This window comes from Pyrgilauda ruficollis, unplaced genomic scaffold, assembly GCF_017590135.1.
Source record: "Pyrgilauda ruficollis isolate IOZ18807 unplaced genomic scaffold, ASM1759013v1 scaffold57, whole genome shotgun sequence".
Lineage (NCBI taxonomy): Eukaryota > Metazoa > Chordata > Aves > Passeriformes > Passeridae > Pyrgilauda > Pyrgilauda ruficollis.
The window spans coordinates 379,032-394,146 of NW_024527377.1; the positions used below are offsets into that span (position 1 = coordinate 379,032).

The window sequence follows — 15,115 nt, forward strand, 5'->3', positions numbered from 1 at the left end:
CCTTTTAACACATTCTGCAAAGCCCTTAATGTACCATGGAGCTGGGACATCAGGATTTTTACAACTAGCTTGTTCAGGGAACAGTCAAGAGCACAAATCTGCTCTTCTCTCCTCTCTCCTCTCCGTGTATTTAGTATCACACACAGACTGAGGTTTTTTGAGGTTTTTTTTGTTGGTTTTTTTTGTTTTTTTTTTTTTTTTTGTTTTTTTTTTTTTTTTTTTTATTACCCCCTGGCAGGATTTTTACAACTAGCTTGTTCAGGGAACAGTCAAGAGCACAAATCTGCTCTTCTCTCCTCTCTCCTCTCCGTGTATTTAGTATCACACACAGACTGAGGTTTTTTGAGGTTTTTTTTGTTTTTTTTTTTTGTTTTTTTTTTTTTTTTTTTTTTTTTTTTTTTTTTTTTTTTGTTTAAGTAGCCACGAGCTGTATGATGATGTCTAGAGGCAATGCCGAGCTGTCTCTGCTGGTGAAGCTGGCTGTGTTTCAGCATGATCTTTAGTACTGCTGTTGTGCAGGTCACCGGCCAGCTGCAATTTCATCGGCCAAAGGTGAAAATAAAGCTATAAAGGAGTAAGTTTCTCCCTCTCGCTGCCCCCGCCGCCGCTCATGGATCCCAGGGGGCAGGGATGTTCTGATGAGCATCCGCGCACCGCCGGCGGCATAGCCCCTTTTAGGAGGGATCTGGAGGGCTCGGCTGGATGGGGAGAGGAGGAGGGCTGCTAAAAACACCGCCCTCCGCCGGGGGAGCGGTGGGGAGTGTGCGGGGCGCGGCGGAGCGGGCCGGAGGGGTGCGCAGTGCGCGCCGCAGTGCGCGGAGCGGGGCGCAGGGGCCGCGCCGCAGGGATGCTCGCCCCGCTCCTGGGCTCCGCGGGCTCCGGCTGCCTGCTGCTGGGTGAGTGCTCCCCCGAGCCACCTCGGCTGCGGGGTTTGCCCTTCTCCCCGCCCCTCTCCCTGGTTCCCGGCTCCTTTCTTTCTCCGCACCGGGTGGGGACCCGCTCCCCGCCTTGGCACGGTGGTGCCGGCCCGAACCCTCCGAAGCGGCCTCTGGGCCCGCGGCTCCCCATGGCCGTCCCTGCTCAGGGATAAAGGGTATTCCAAGCTCTTTAAAGGGAGGGGGCAGGCGGGAGCGGCGCTCTGCATGGGGATGGCATGATGCTCGGCGTGACGCGTGCGGCGGAGCCGGCACCATGAGCCGCTATGGCAGTGGTGCAGAGAGCTCGGCGGGATGCATTACATAATATGTCTCAAACTGTCCTGCTGGCTTGTTCCACCAGTCCATCTCTGGTAAATTTGTTGGGGCACTTTGTCTGTAGTGGGTGTGTGAAATAGGGTGGCGCGCTTGGAGGGGTGTGTGCGTGTTAAGAGCTGATGGGCAGAGGGTGATGCTGGATCCCATTGTTTTGTGGGCAGGCAGTGGCGATTCCAAGTGGGTCTGCGTTAGGAAATTCTTGCGAGTCTGAAACAGGAGGATTTCTGTAAGGTATTTAAAGGTTCATCTTGAATTGATCTGCTGTGCTGATTTGAAATTGAGTCCTTTGAATCTGTGTGAAGTGTCTTTTCTAAAGAAAGGTAATGTTCAATGTCTGTGCTATTTCCCCCTTTATGTATCAAAGAGCTTCCCTCTAGACAGGCAGACTTCCAAGGAGAAGAAGTACAAAGGGCAAAATTATTTTAAAAACAACATCTTGGCGTCATTAGGTAGATGTTCTGAGGGAAGTGTTGACAATGGAAAATATTGTAATTATTTATGTTCATGCCTACTTGCTATTTTTGATTATGAAAAAGGATGTTTCGCATTGCAAAAAAAAGGGAACTTAAAATTGCTAGCCTGGATTTTGCCTCTGAAAATATCCTGTTAGCTCTCATTAAAGGCAGTGGCCTTACAGCTGCTTATATCAGCAGCTTAAATCAGCTGCTTCAGAACTGTAGCAAAACTCATGCAGTGAAATATGGCCCAAAGGGAATTACAGGGGTGAAACAGAAAGGAGGACTTGGCTGGGAAGCTGTGGGCAAATGTTTGTTACTGTATTTTGGGCCCCAAAGCCCCAGGGACTGCTCTGAGCCACATTACTGGTTGCACCAGGCTTGTTTGTGACAACAGCAGGAGAACAGAACCCACTGGGAACAGGTCTCCTGTGTAAGCTCCTACCCTCAGTCCTCCACATGTGCCCTGAGGTATTGATTTCTGTGCTTCACATCTCAGTGTTTCTGCTGTGTCTCAGCTCCTCTCTCATGCATCTGGCTCTCCCAAAGTGTCCAGAGCCTCATTTAATGCTGTGCTCTCTTTATTTTAGTGTGGACACGACTTTAGCCCAACGTTTCTGTCTGCAGAATAGGTGCCCTCAGAAGAGAGGTGTGCTGTTATAGCCTTTTGCAGTGTCACTGAGATGTATGCCACCACAGGTGATCTGAGAGATGGATCCCACCAGAGAGCCAATGGCTCTGCCTGACCTGGCAGTGTGGCACCTGCTCAGCCCTAGAGCAGCAGCTGTTGCTCTCATCTCTCGTTTTGGCTTTCTGATGGCCCCATCCCATCAGTCATGTAGCAAAGGAGTCACTGTGGCTGTGCTGATTTACTGAACAGGGGGCTCCTTGGCCATTACAGCCCACTGAAGCATTCTTCTTTAATTCAAATTAATTTCTGGTGCCATTAGGAAAGTTTTAACAGGTTGAGAAAAGGTTTATAATGTTCATCTCAATGAAATAATGGTAGAAGTCAGTGAAAGACAAAGCCAATTATTTCCTGCTGTGTAGTCTTGGATGGTCTGATTGGTGTAGAGAGTTGTATAGTAAACAAAACACAAACCTAAGGGCAAATTCCCCTAGGGATTTGAACTTTGCTGGTTTGGTTGAAATTGTCCAGTTTTGGTTGAAATTGCCCCTTGAACTCTGGGATTTCCTACTTTTACTCCTCTGCTCTTCTCTTTCATGTGGCTGCAGCCATGAGCCTCTTGCATGCCCTGTCAGTCCTGCCTTACAGAAAGGAAGTCTTTGTTCTCTTGCCTCCTGGCAGCAGCTGGAGGCCAGGCAGGCACCTGCATTCATGCGTGGAGGCACAAGAAGGGAAATCTGCCACCACAGTGTCCCTTCCCACCAGCACCAGTTCATCTCCAAACATTTCTCAGTGCATGTTTGCAAAGGCCTGGGAGGTTCATCTGAGGTTACAGTAGACTTGTACAACCCCACTCCTGATCCTGGCTCTCGTGCTGTGACATAGGAGTCCTTGGTGATGCTGTGTGTACAGAGGAGATGCCCAAGGCTGCTCAGCCCAGCCTGTGGAGTGCCAGGTGCTGCACCGGAGGCAAAGCTTATGGTGTTGGCTGAGGTATATTTAGTTGCTTTGTTCTGCATCCCTCTATTACTGCTCCATTTGAACATTTGCTAGATACTATCAAAAGGAAAGATTAGATACATTTGGATTTCCCTGCTCCCTCATAGGAAAAGTTAGGACATAGCAATTTTTCTCTGCTGCTCCTGACTAATCTGGACATTTATTTGATTCTTGTCTCCACAATAGAACTATGGATATTACAATTACATTCAAGTAATAAAAATAGGAGAGAAGCTTTGAAGACAGATGGTAAATGGAATTAACTGGATACCTTCAGAAACAGGAAAGCTAGTGTCGTGGTTTGACTTGGGAGTGAGCCAGAAACAAAGAAATACAACATTACATCAGTAAGGGTATAATTGCCCTTTTGATGTCACCAAACACTGCAGAGCACCAGAGGGTTTAAATGTTTCATATTGAGTACATTTCTGAGAGCACTTTGAGAGAAATACCTTTTTCTTCCTTTATCACAGCACAGTTGCAATCAGCATCTGGATATCTTGAAGGTAACTGAAGGCAAGTCTGGTGAGATGGAAAGAGATGGTGGGTAACGTGACACAGGCAGTTATCTTTTGCTGGGTTCACAGGCATTCAGGGTAGCTCTTTTCCTATGACTTTGTTCTTAACTTTGCTACATTATTTCTTCATATAAAATAAAATAACTTACCCTCTTTCTGATCAGAAATCAACATGAAAGAAAAACTTCTGTTAATTTATTCCTTTAAGTGCTCTGCAATGTTCTTTGTGGATGGGCCAATACAAGTAATGAGGTTTTTTCCTTCACTGCTATTTCTGTCTCTTTTGCTACTGTGTGATGCCAAAGCCCTGCAGGTCCTTGGCACTGGGGACCCATCTCTCCGTGCTGTTGTCCCCGCAGGGCTGTGGGTGCCAGGAGCAGGGACAGCTCAGAGGAGGGACAGTGCAGAGCCCTGCCCCTGCAGCTCACCAGTCTTGTCCCCTCTGGAGAAGGTACTGGTGGTCCAAACTGCTCCATTCTCTCACCTGTTTTCCCATTGTGCAGGAGGGTTTACAGAGCTCGGGAACCCAGATAACCTCTTACCCTGTGAAACCACTCAAATGGAGTGGAGAAAGGTGTATCAGAGAGCATGTGGCCATAAAAAATATATAAATATGCTTGAAATATACATGTACAATCCTTGAATCCCCAGCAGGGACCCTCACACTCCTTTCCACACTCTCCTGCATTTTGCTGTGAGCCACGATTGGCTCTCCAGGAGCTTTTCTTCCCAGATATGCTGATTCAGAGTTTTTGCTAATCCTTTTTGGAAACTTCAAGGAACTGAGTGATGATTCCACACAGCATGATACAGGGAAATGTTCTGCTGGGCTTGGATTTATTGTAGTGTGCCACCGGGACTTATTGATGACAAGTCATTAGCTGTGTCAAAGCTCCTTTCACCACAAACATTGTCACAGAGCCTCCAAGGTGACCTGAGGCTGGTGGAAAGGTGGGTGAGGAAGCAGACCAGGGGCTTTGCCTTATTTTGCTTCTGCCTATGCTCTGTATATAAGTAAAATTATGAATATTTTACCATCCTACTGGAGAATCCACTATGGAAAACATGGTAGCTGGTGGTGAGAAAGTAAGACACTGGGATGAGTGGGGATTTTTAGTCAGGAAAGAGTGCCAAAGCCATAGGGGTGGTTCAGCACCTGCAAGCTGGTCCCCAGCTCCTTGCTGCAGCCACGCTTCAGCATGCTTTACTCACTGCTTGGGCTTTTGCAAGCACAGATGTAGCTGTTTCAGCTACAGCATGTAGCAGATACTTCAGAAAAGCACAGCTGAAAATGCAGCCCCTTCTTGTCCTGGGCTGAGCCCACAGCAAGGTTTTGGCAAGACCCCATGGTGATTCCCCCACAACCCCCGGATTAGTCAGCCACACAGGGGGTTTTCTGTCTTCTGTGTTGTGTGGGATATTCCAATCCCATAAACATGGAAAGAAGCTAAATCCAACCAACCTGTCCAAGTCATTTTCTTCCACACCACAGGAAGAAAATGTCACTTGTCACAAAAAAGTGTGTCATTCAATGGAAATCATGGTTTCTCTAGGAAAGCCCCAGTTCAGGGAGGAAAAGTCTTTTTATTCAGACCTGTGTGCCATGGTTTTGCAAGACTGCAGCTCACATTTCCATTTGCTCAACAAAGTGGCTTTGGTTGTGTAGATAAAATCTCAGAGTCACCACATGTGAACTTGCAGTGAGGAGTTTCCACTAAGCACTGTGCAGTCATGCTGCAAAATCCGTGCTGGATTGGTTGACCTCTTTGAGAGTAATGGCTCCAAAGGCACTGGGGGTTTTTAGGTGACTTTTCCCTCTGAGGCCAAGTGTGTCACTTGGCCCAGGATCAGAAATTCCAAATGCTTGGTTATTTGGAAAAACAACCCCAGCAGAGGCTCTTTTGCCCACTGTTGCCTGTGGCAGAGGTGGAGGGTTACCTATGTAAATCCATCTTTTAGTGGCCGTATTCTGAGACCGCTCACTGCTTTCACTGCTGAGGGTTTTGATGATGGCAAGGAGGGGAGCATCAGTCCCACACCTGGGAACACACACTTGGATGCTCCATCTGGCCCCCGAGATTGTGTTTTGAACCACAGAGGAAGGACAGCCGCACCAAAACTGTCAGCCAGATCAGCCACTGCAATGGGACTTTTTGCTCTGCCAGAGGAGGTTTAAGATAGATATTAGGAAAAATTTCTTCATGGAAGGGGTGGGGTGGTCAGACATGGAACAGGTTGCCCAGGGAAGTACTGGAGTTGTCATCCCTGAAATTGTTCAAAAAATATATAGATGTGGTGCTAGGGGTTAATTTAGTTGTGGGCTTAGCAGTGCTGGATTGACCTTTGAGGGCTTTTCCAACTATAATGATTCTATGATTCTGTAATTATTAAGATACAACTTGGTCAAGAAGCAGAAGCTCTGAGGTGGCAGGGACCTGGTGTGTGGTGCCAGGTAAGCTGATCCTTTCACAGAAGTGTGATTCTCCTTGCTGTGAACATACTTTGGGAAAGTTCTAGAAACTACTAGAAAAATCTTCGAAGTTTCCTTATGACTAATCCAGATCCTGCTTATTTGGATGCCAACATGATGTCTCAGCCATGCTATTTGTTTTTCCCCAGTGTGTTTTCACCCCAGACAATGGCACAGCCTCCTCTCTGGGACAGTTGCCCATGTGGCAGATCTCTGCCCCATCCTGTCTGCTTCTGGGGCTGTGCCCCCTCTTCAGCCTGGCATCTTTTGCCATTGGAAGATGCAAAGGCAAAAAGGTTTTTTGCATCTTTTTACTTTGCCTTTTTGCAGGTTTTCACTGCTGCTGAGAGCACAGGCAGTGCATGGCTGGGTGCAGAAGGCACCACGGCTCACTTTGGGCTGCTGCTCGACCTGCTGTTGGATAGAAAATTGCACAGCCTTCACTTCCTTTCCTGGCAAGCCACTGTGCTGTTCGTGGCTGAGAATCACAGGGGCTGGCTGAAATGACAGTTCCTTCTTCCACCAGCCATTAGGAAATTGGGGCTGAGCTGCCCGCATGCACAAGGCAGAGCAGCCTCTGGGCAGTGCCCACCCGTGTGGGCCAGTGATGGTGCCCAGGGAGGGACAGGGGCTCAGGAACAGCCTCCTCAGGGAAGGGCCTTCCTCAGAGTCAGAGCCTCAGAGCCCTGCTCCTCTTTGCCTCCAGAGCAAGCAACTCCTTTCCAAGGGCTATGAAATCCCTAAAATCAGCTTCAGGAGCCATACTGACATTGCTGTGACCACTGGGGTGTCCCACTCGCTGCTAGATGGCCCCAGCCAACAGCTACAGCAGGCAAAACGCTGAGATATTTGCTAAGTTGGCATTCTTTTTTTTCTTTTTTTCCCCATCTCCAAGGGCAAGCATGAGCTGTTCAGCACAGGAACCGGCATGCAGATGGCTAAACTGATTTCTTTTTTTTCCTCCTTGAAAAATTATCTAGGAAACAGTCAATCATTCTGCTGTTGATTGAAGTGAGTTGGAGGTGATCTAAGCAGTCAAATTATAGAAGGCAGGAATGATGCAGACTTAATGTCTTTTCTGCAGGAAACAGTACTTAGTTATAAGAAGTGGAGAGGATGTTATTTAGTTTGTTGTAAGATTCTTAGCAATGATGGACAAAAAAAGACAAATATATTAGAACTCTTTTTGAAGTGTTAAATATACTTTATTTAGTATCTCAAATTGATGGAGATTGGGATTTTTTCCTTTTTTTCTTTCTCTCAGGGAATTTTGTCCCATTTGATGCCGGAGAGATGATAACGACTGGTACTTAAGAGAACAAAATATGTGGATGGGAGGAGAAGGAGGGGATTTTTTTTCTGGCCAGGATGTTGATCTGGCCAGGATGTACCACAGAAATAATCTCATCCACACATAGCCTGGGTGTGCAGAAAGAATAATTCCATGACACATCTTTTTGCAGGATTTCCCCCCAAACTTTATACAGTTAAAACCCATAGATATGCACTGCTTCAAAGTACATTGGTCTAGAGTTGAGCAACCCCTAGTGTTCAGTTTTCCATTGGATACGAATTTCTTTGCCTCTGATATTAATTAGATCTCGATTGTTCAATTTTCTCATCAGTCCTTTCCGGAGCAGAGGCGGCCCGTGAGGGTGGTAGATGTTCCTGTGACGGTAGATGTTCGTAGGTGACCACTGATGTTCCGCTGATGGCCTTTTATCTTTCTGAGTATCTTTGGGCTGCTCCCAGTCTGTTGGTGCGTTAAGCCCATCTCCTTGGAGTGATGTTACATCTCCTAAAAAACCTAAAGAAAATTCCTTTCTCTGAGGTAAAGTCAAGTGAAGTGTAACTAGAGAGGCAAAATAAAAATTTAAAAGTTATATTGTTTCCAACAGTTCCATCTTTTACTGCTTCCCCTTCCCTGGGTCAGCCTTTGCTTGTAAGAGCAGCTGTTAGACCTTATCAAAACCTGACCTCACTGGAAAAGGGCCCTCACCATCTACTGGGGTGCCTCAGGGCCCTGAGCCCCTCTGAGGGAGCCTCTCCGGCTGCTTGTGGGAGCCTGGCTGCTCCCGCACAGCCCTGGCCATTTTTTGGCTGTTATTTCATGGTTTTTGCTACAATTTAGTGGGACGCCCAACACCTGCCAGGACCCCCTGCTGTTCTGCCTCTGCCACCGCTTCGGGCTTAGCGCTGCACTTTGTTTGCCAGCGCGGGTGTGCTGGGCTCTGCCGTTCCAGCCGCCGCCGTTTCGCCATCGGGAAGGCACCGGGCTGACTGCCCCTGGGGGCTGCCAGGGAAACCCCTTTTCCCTCCCTCAGCCAGCGCCCCCTGCAGGCGCGGGGGAATCACCGCAGCCGCCCGCCCGGCCGGGAGCCAGCAGCGCCCCTGCTGGCCGTGCCCGGAACTGCAGCGCAGGGACAGGCCTGGGCCCGAGAAGGCCGTGCTCGGGTTCCTGCTCTTGGCTGCCGCTGCTGCCCTTGGTTTGCCCTGTTATACACACACACACTACCAAAGAACTGGTATTGCTTTCCCTTACCTTTGCCTGAAAGCCCCTTAACTTCATAATTATAATAATTTGGAGGGAAGGCAGTCACATTTTCGATTCCAAGGGAGGTTCCTGCCTTCCTTGGCAGACATCTGTCTTTCAAACCAAGATACCAATACAGCTCAGTTTTAGGTAAAACCCTGCTCCATAAGTCCTGGTAATCTCATTCAGAATTATCTTTTCTTCAGCCAAATGTTCAAACTGCTCCTTGGAGCTGAGAGCAGCTTGTGGCTAGCCTGTGAGCACAGCTTGTAAAAGGTCACCCAAGTTGTGCCAGCGTCCTGATGTCCCCTGAACCTTTGTTCACCGTGGGTCCCCCTGGCACACCCACTCGTGTTGCTACAGGGCAGGGACACCTGCCACTACACCAGGCTGCTCCAAGCCCTGTCCCACCTGGTCTTGAACACTTCTAGGGACGGAACAGCCCCTGCTTCTCTGGGCAGCCTGTGCCAGGGCCTCCCCACCTTCACAGGGAGCCAGGGTTTTGAGATGCCGCGGGAGCCATGCCCAGTGACCTCCTCCCTCTGTCTCCTTGGAATACCCGAGTCCTGCTTTTTTTCCTGCCTGAAAAGGGTCTTTTTGTGCCGCCACCTCCTCCAGCCCGAATCTCCCGCAGCTGAGAGGCTGCTGAGGGTGGTGTGATGCTCTGACCTGCCAACAACAATTCAGGGCTGTGTTTCCTTTCGGGAAAGGCATTTGCATATCCTATTCACTTTATTTGGTTAAATATATTTGAAAAGGCAAAAGCTCTGTGTCATTGAGGCTGCAGAATGAGCTGTCTGGGGGCCCCCTCCATCTTAACCCTTTGGAACCTTGTTCCAGCATTTTGGAGGCTTAAAATATTCAGAAAAAGAGATTTTAAGGCTGTTTTTGCAGTAGGTATGGAGAAGGAAGCTGGAGACAAGGAAAGCCCTCACAGAAGTCAGCAAAACTGTGCCATATACATTTGAACTGAAAATTCACTTATGTGCAGCCACAGACTGACTTGAAGAGAGTTTGCAAAATTTATCATGGACAGAAATGTCTTCAGGGTGACTTGAAAGTACTTGTGAAAACAGGAGAGTAAAAGCAAGTTACAACAGTGTCAGGCGCAGAAAGTGCAGCGTGCTCCAGGATGTGTCATCAGCAAAGGGAACTTTCTAGAAACAAAAATAGAAATAACATAATTGCTGCTTTAGTTAACAAAATAAATAAAAACCCCTCAAGCAACAACAAAGATCCTGAAACATAAACCGTGTGTTTAAAAATCATTCAAACAATGTAACTGCTTGTTATTAGTGTCAGGAGAAGAAAAAGATTTCAGCAAAGTATTTAATTTGGAATATTTAAGGACGTCTCAAATCACAGCCCAACCACAGATTTCTCAAAAACCCTCCATGAGATGATGCCAAATCCCGCCTTTTCCCTCATTTTCCAGCAGAGTGCCAGGCCCTTGCTGCCAGGGGAACAGAAGCTGGGTGTGGGATGTGGCTGGTGGTGGGGGTCTCTGGCTGGTGGATGCCAGCCCTGCTGACATGCCAGGGTGCAGGAGAGACCCCCTTGGACTGAGCCAGGACATGGCCCCTGCACCTCACTGTGTGCTGCACCTACCAGGCTCAGCTGCAATGTGGAGACTGTGCTTCTGGGTGCCCGTACAGTGTTCTGAGGATGACAGCTGGGGAGAGATGCATAAGCAATAAATTCATCATCCTGGGTTTATTTTTGTTACCTTGCCATCAGTTGGCATCCCTGTGGTGTAAGGAAATTGAGGACTGGAAGGAGAGGAGGCAGAAACACTTGCCCAGTAACATAATATTAATGTTCCTAATTATTCAATTAATCTTCTGTTTGTGCTGTATGCTTCCTTCCTGCTGCTCTTTGGAAGTGGTCCAAAATATAGGCTGTATAAACATAAAAGCATAATATCTGACCAGAAGGTATAGAAAAGAAAAGGAGACCGCTAAAAAGACACACAAAGCAGTAAAGTTCCCCTTCCTTACACAGTATTTGAGTTAGTGGCATTTTTTTATTTCTAAATAAAAAAGGCACAGTTTTCCATGGATGGGCCTTCAGGAATGTAGAGATACTGTTGGCAGATTTCTGTTGTGTAACTGAAGCTATCGCTCTGGTTTACGGGAATGTCCTGAAAACCATAGCAGCAACTGGGTTTTTTTGAGTTACGCTCAGAATTTTGAAGTGGAACACTTGCACAGAGCAGTGGAAGCTCCGAGGCTATCTCAGCTCTGTGTGGTTTCCTGGTGGTACAGCCTCATTTAGCTGCTCTGATGACTCTATGTAAAGTCATAGAACAGTTTGTGTTGGAAAGGACCTTTCAAGTTCATCTAGTTTAACCCCCTAGAATGAGCGGACATCTTCAACTATACCAGGTTGTACCAAGTCCTGTCCAACCTCACCTTGAATATTTTCAGGGCTGAGGCATCCATAGTTGCTCTGGGCAACCTGTGCCAGTGTGTCACCACCTTCCTTATAAAAAAATAATTCCTTATACCTGGTCTGAATTGGCCATCTTTTAGTTTAAAACCATTACACCATGTCCTATCCTGTATTCTCCTGGCTATAAGCAGCAATGTTTAACATTCAATCATAATCTGCGTTTCTCATTAATTTTGATAAGGTATAAAAGCATAGAGAGATTCCATAGGTTACTCTCTTTTATAGGACTCTTTGTCTTTGGCTGGGAGCATTAAATGCACTGTGATTTACTGATACATCTTTTTTTACATGCCATCCTGAATGGGTCAGGTCTCAGCCAAATCCCGGAGAAGTTCTTTGAAGTCTTCCCATTGATTTTACTGGTAGGTGGGTCTTACTGGGCTTTAGACTGAGCACAAAAGGTGAAGCCTAATTTCCTTTGTACTAGAATAAACATCCCTGCTACTCAATACTTTCTCTTAGCTGTGAGTCCAAAAAATTAGGTTGTCTTCCCATAAAGCCCTGTCCCCATCACTCTGCCCTACAAATTACCTGGCAGAAAATTCTGGGGCAGAGGGAAAGTTTTTATTCAGTTTATTGCTTAGAGTATGCTTACATCGTTTTTCCCTTAAGGTAGGCAGCCCACATCCAGATTCCACTCTTTGTTCTCCCTCAGATATCTCCAATGGTTGTTTCAGAGAGTGAGTCCAAATGTGTATGTACGGCAATGAAGGCAAAACAAGAGAAAGGGAATTACTGCTCAGGATATTTACAGAGGGGGTAAAAGGGTCAGACTCTACACAAAACATATTTTACTCAATCTGACCACTTATACTAAGGGTATATTGCCCATGGTGAGTTTCATCTTGGTAGGCAAGACCAGTCCTTACCAGCAGGAGTTTGAAAAAGGGCTCCATAGCACAGTATGTTGGTGTTAATCCAATATTCATTTGAAATCAGGATTCCCGTGCCCCCTTTAGGGCATTTCAGCATGAAAACAGATATGCTGAGACTGTGGGCTACTGGCACTGAAGCACCCAGCCAGCCCAGGGCTCTTCACACACCTGAAATATTTTCCTGACTACAAAGATTCTGTCAAGCTGTGGCTCAAAAAGAACAAAGGGGCAGGAATCTGAGCTGGTAAATATTGCTGAGGTCCCATTAAGTCAGCATTGTGATGCTGATTTGCACCTGCAAACCATTCAGTCTAGTACTCCCTGTCTGGTACTCTGGCACTTTGATGAATTAAGCCTGATTGCAGAACACCCGCATGTGACCCAAAGGAGTGACATTTGGTAATCGTGCCTGAAATCTCATTAAATAGTCTCTCCATTCATGGGCCTTATGTGTTCTTTGAGAATTCTCCATTACAAACTCCAATATTACAAGTAAAATTTAGGACAGGTCGGAGAGAAACCTTATTAACTATGGTAATAGTAAGTCTTCACACCGCTTCTGTAAGTCTTCACACTCTGCTCCGTGCTTTTCTGCCAAGCGGTTGTGGAGAGCCAGCCAGGAAAAAAAAGGAGTTGAGGAAAACAATAATTTCAGTGTTAATAATGCCAGATATTCAGCTTCTAGAAGGGAGGACCTCTCAAATGCCTTCCTAACAACCAGAGTCCTAAGCAGGAATTGAACAGTAAAAAATGAACAGTAAATAATGTGATGATATGGAGCAAGGGCTCCCGGGGGCCCAGGGGTGGCACACCCATGTTATCTTTGCTCAGGAGAGGGGAGTTGGAAGCTATCAGACACTGTTGGTTTCCAGTTGAAAGGAATGTTCTTGTAGTTGAGACTATCTCAGCCAGATCTCTCAAATGTAAATGTTAGTAATTTACAATGACAAATGAATTTCAAAGTTCTGGTCTTGTTATTTTGAATGTAAATTAACAAAACCTGGTTTGGGCTGGAATACCAGGGTGTTGGGTTTTTTCTTTTAATATATATAGCAGTAAAAGGATGATGTTGGCAATAATTACTCTCTTACTATTTTATTGATTCAGGGGATTTGTATTTATTCTACTTGATCATCACAGAATGGTTTGGGTTGGAAGGGTCCTTTAAGGTCATCCAGTTCCAATCCCTCTGCCGTGGCCAGGGACACCTTCCACTAGACCTGGCTGCTCCAAGCCCCATCCAATCTGGCCTTGGACATCCAGGGGTGGGGCATCCCCAGCTTCTCAGGGGAAGTGTCTCCATCCATGCGCTCCAGTGAGTCACCATCCTCACAGGGAAGAATTTCTTCCCATATCCCATGTAACCGTGCACTCTGTCACTGTGAAGCCATTACCCTTTGTCCTGTCACCATCTGCCCATTTAAATATCTGCAGATATCCGACCTATGAAATTTCTAGTTCAGGACTAGTGGCACAGACTTTCTTTTATGATGACTTTTCCTTAAAAAAAAAAAAAAAAAAAAAATTTTTTTTTTTTTTTTTTTTTTAAAAAAAAAAAAAAAAAAAAAAAGCTTCTAATTTTAGTTTTAAGCTACGCAGTTGCAGAACGGTTTTACAGTTTTACACGCAAAAGCCTTGCTTCGAGCCTGTAAATCCTCCAGTATGACAGAGATGTGCGAAAATACTGCAATATTCAGGAGCGGAGAGGGTGGGATTTTCCTCTGGGAGGCGGCTCCCATCGCCGGGATGTGGAAGCTCAAGGGTTACAGCGGGCATCGCTGCTGCTGCTGCGCTAATACAGCCTAAGCCGATATTAGCCAAGCTTAACTTCTTTCAGCCGTTTGCAGATGGGAGGGGGAGGGACGCCCTGGAGTCAGCAGTTCTGTGCGGGGATCGGGAGGGCAGAGCCCCGGCCATGAGCTGACCGGGCAGCAGAGGGACCGGGGCACCGGCGGATGGTGAGTCCCGGCCGGGTTTCATTGTTGTTATTGCACTGCCTCTGAGGAGCCGCGGGGATCCCAGGGGGATCCGGGAGCTGCCTCCGGGCAAGGCTCGGGCGGGTCTGGGCGGGCCGGGGGCTCCAGACGGAACCCCCATCCCAGGGGCCTCCGGGCGGGTCCCGGGGGCCCGCAGGCTCCAGCGGAGCCGGGCTGCGGGGCAAAGCCGAGCCGCAGAGAGCAGCGCGGGCGGCGGGAGAGCTGCGGCGCGCAGGGAGCCGGAGCTGCGGGTGGGTCGCTCGTGCCGCGGGGACGGTGCAGGACAGCTCTCGGCGGGTCACTGGCACGTGGCTTTGGCAGTTTCGCGTTGTCGCGCGTGTTTGCAGCAGCCTTAGCGGGGGAAAAGCTCCTGCCCGGCTCTGGCTGGAGTTCCCAGCGCTGGAGGCAGCTGCCCCGTAGGTTCCGCGTGGGCTGCGGGGCTGCAGAGCGCGGGGTGACAGCCCTGGGGGCTGAGACCTCCCCGGCAGCGCTGGGATCAGCGGTGAGGACAGCTCTACCTGCGCCCAGTCAGGCGTGGGGGCAAGTTCACTGGGATGCTGAGACGGAGCCTGGCGACTGGGGCTTCCCTGGAGGACTCTGCCCCTCTTGGTTCATTGCCCCAAACGCTTGACCCTACGTATCGGGGCTTCTTTCCCACAGTGGGAGCTCTGTGCAGCATGGCACACCTGTGTAGTTGTGATTGACCTGAAATCCTCTGTTGGCTTTTGGCCCCTCACTCCAAGAAAGACATTGAGGTGCTGGAGTGTGTTTAGAGAAGGGCAATAGAGCTGAGGAAGGGTGTGGAGCACAAGCCGGATAAGGAGCAGCCCGGGGAGCTCAGCCTGGAGAAAAGGAGGTTCAGAAGGGACCTTATCACTCTACAAAGGAGGCTGAATCTAGGTGGGGAGGTTTGTCTCCTCCCAAGTAGCAAATGGAGGAACAAGATTAAGTGACCTC

General features: G+C 48.0%; 1 protein-coding gene across 2 annotated transcripts in view; it reads left to right on the forward strand.

The window, feature by feature from the left end:
* The first annotated feature begins 13,943 nt into the window (after positions 1–13,943).
* ACSL6 (acyl-CoA synthetase long chain family member 6) overlaps positions 13,944–15,115 on the forward strand; it is a 44,875-nt gene continuing 43,703 nt past the window's right edge. The window contains exon 1 of one of the 2 annotated variants that reach the window (XM_041481809.1): positions 13,944–14,140. The gene's annotated coding sequence lies outside the window, so the exon portion shown is untranslated. Of the gene's footprint in view, positions 14,141–14,310; positions 14,410–15,115 lie in introns of those variants that run through there. The other variant, XM_041481810.1, reaches the window with a different exon arrangement.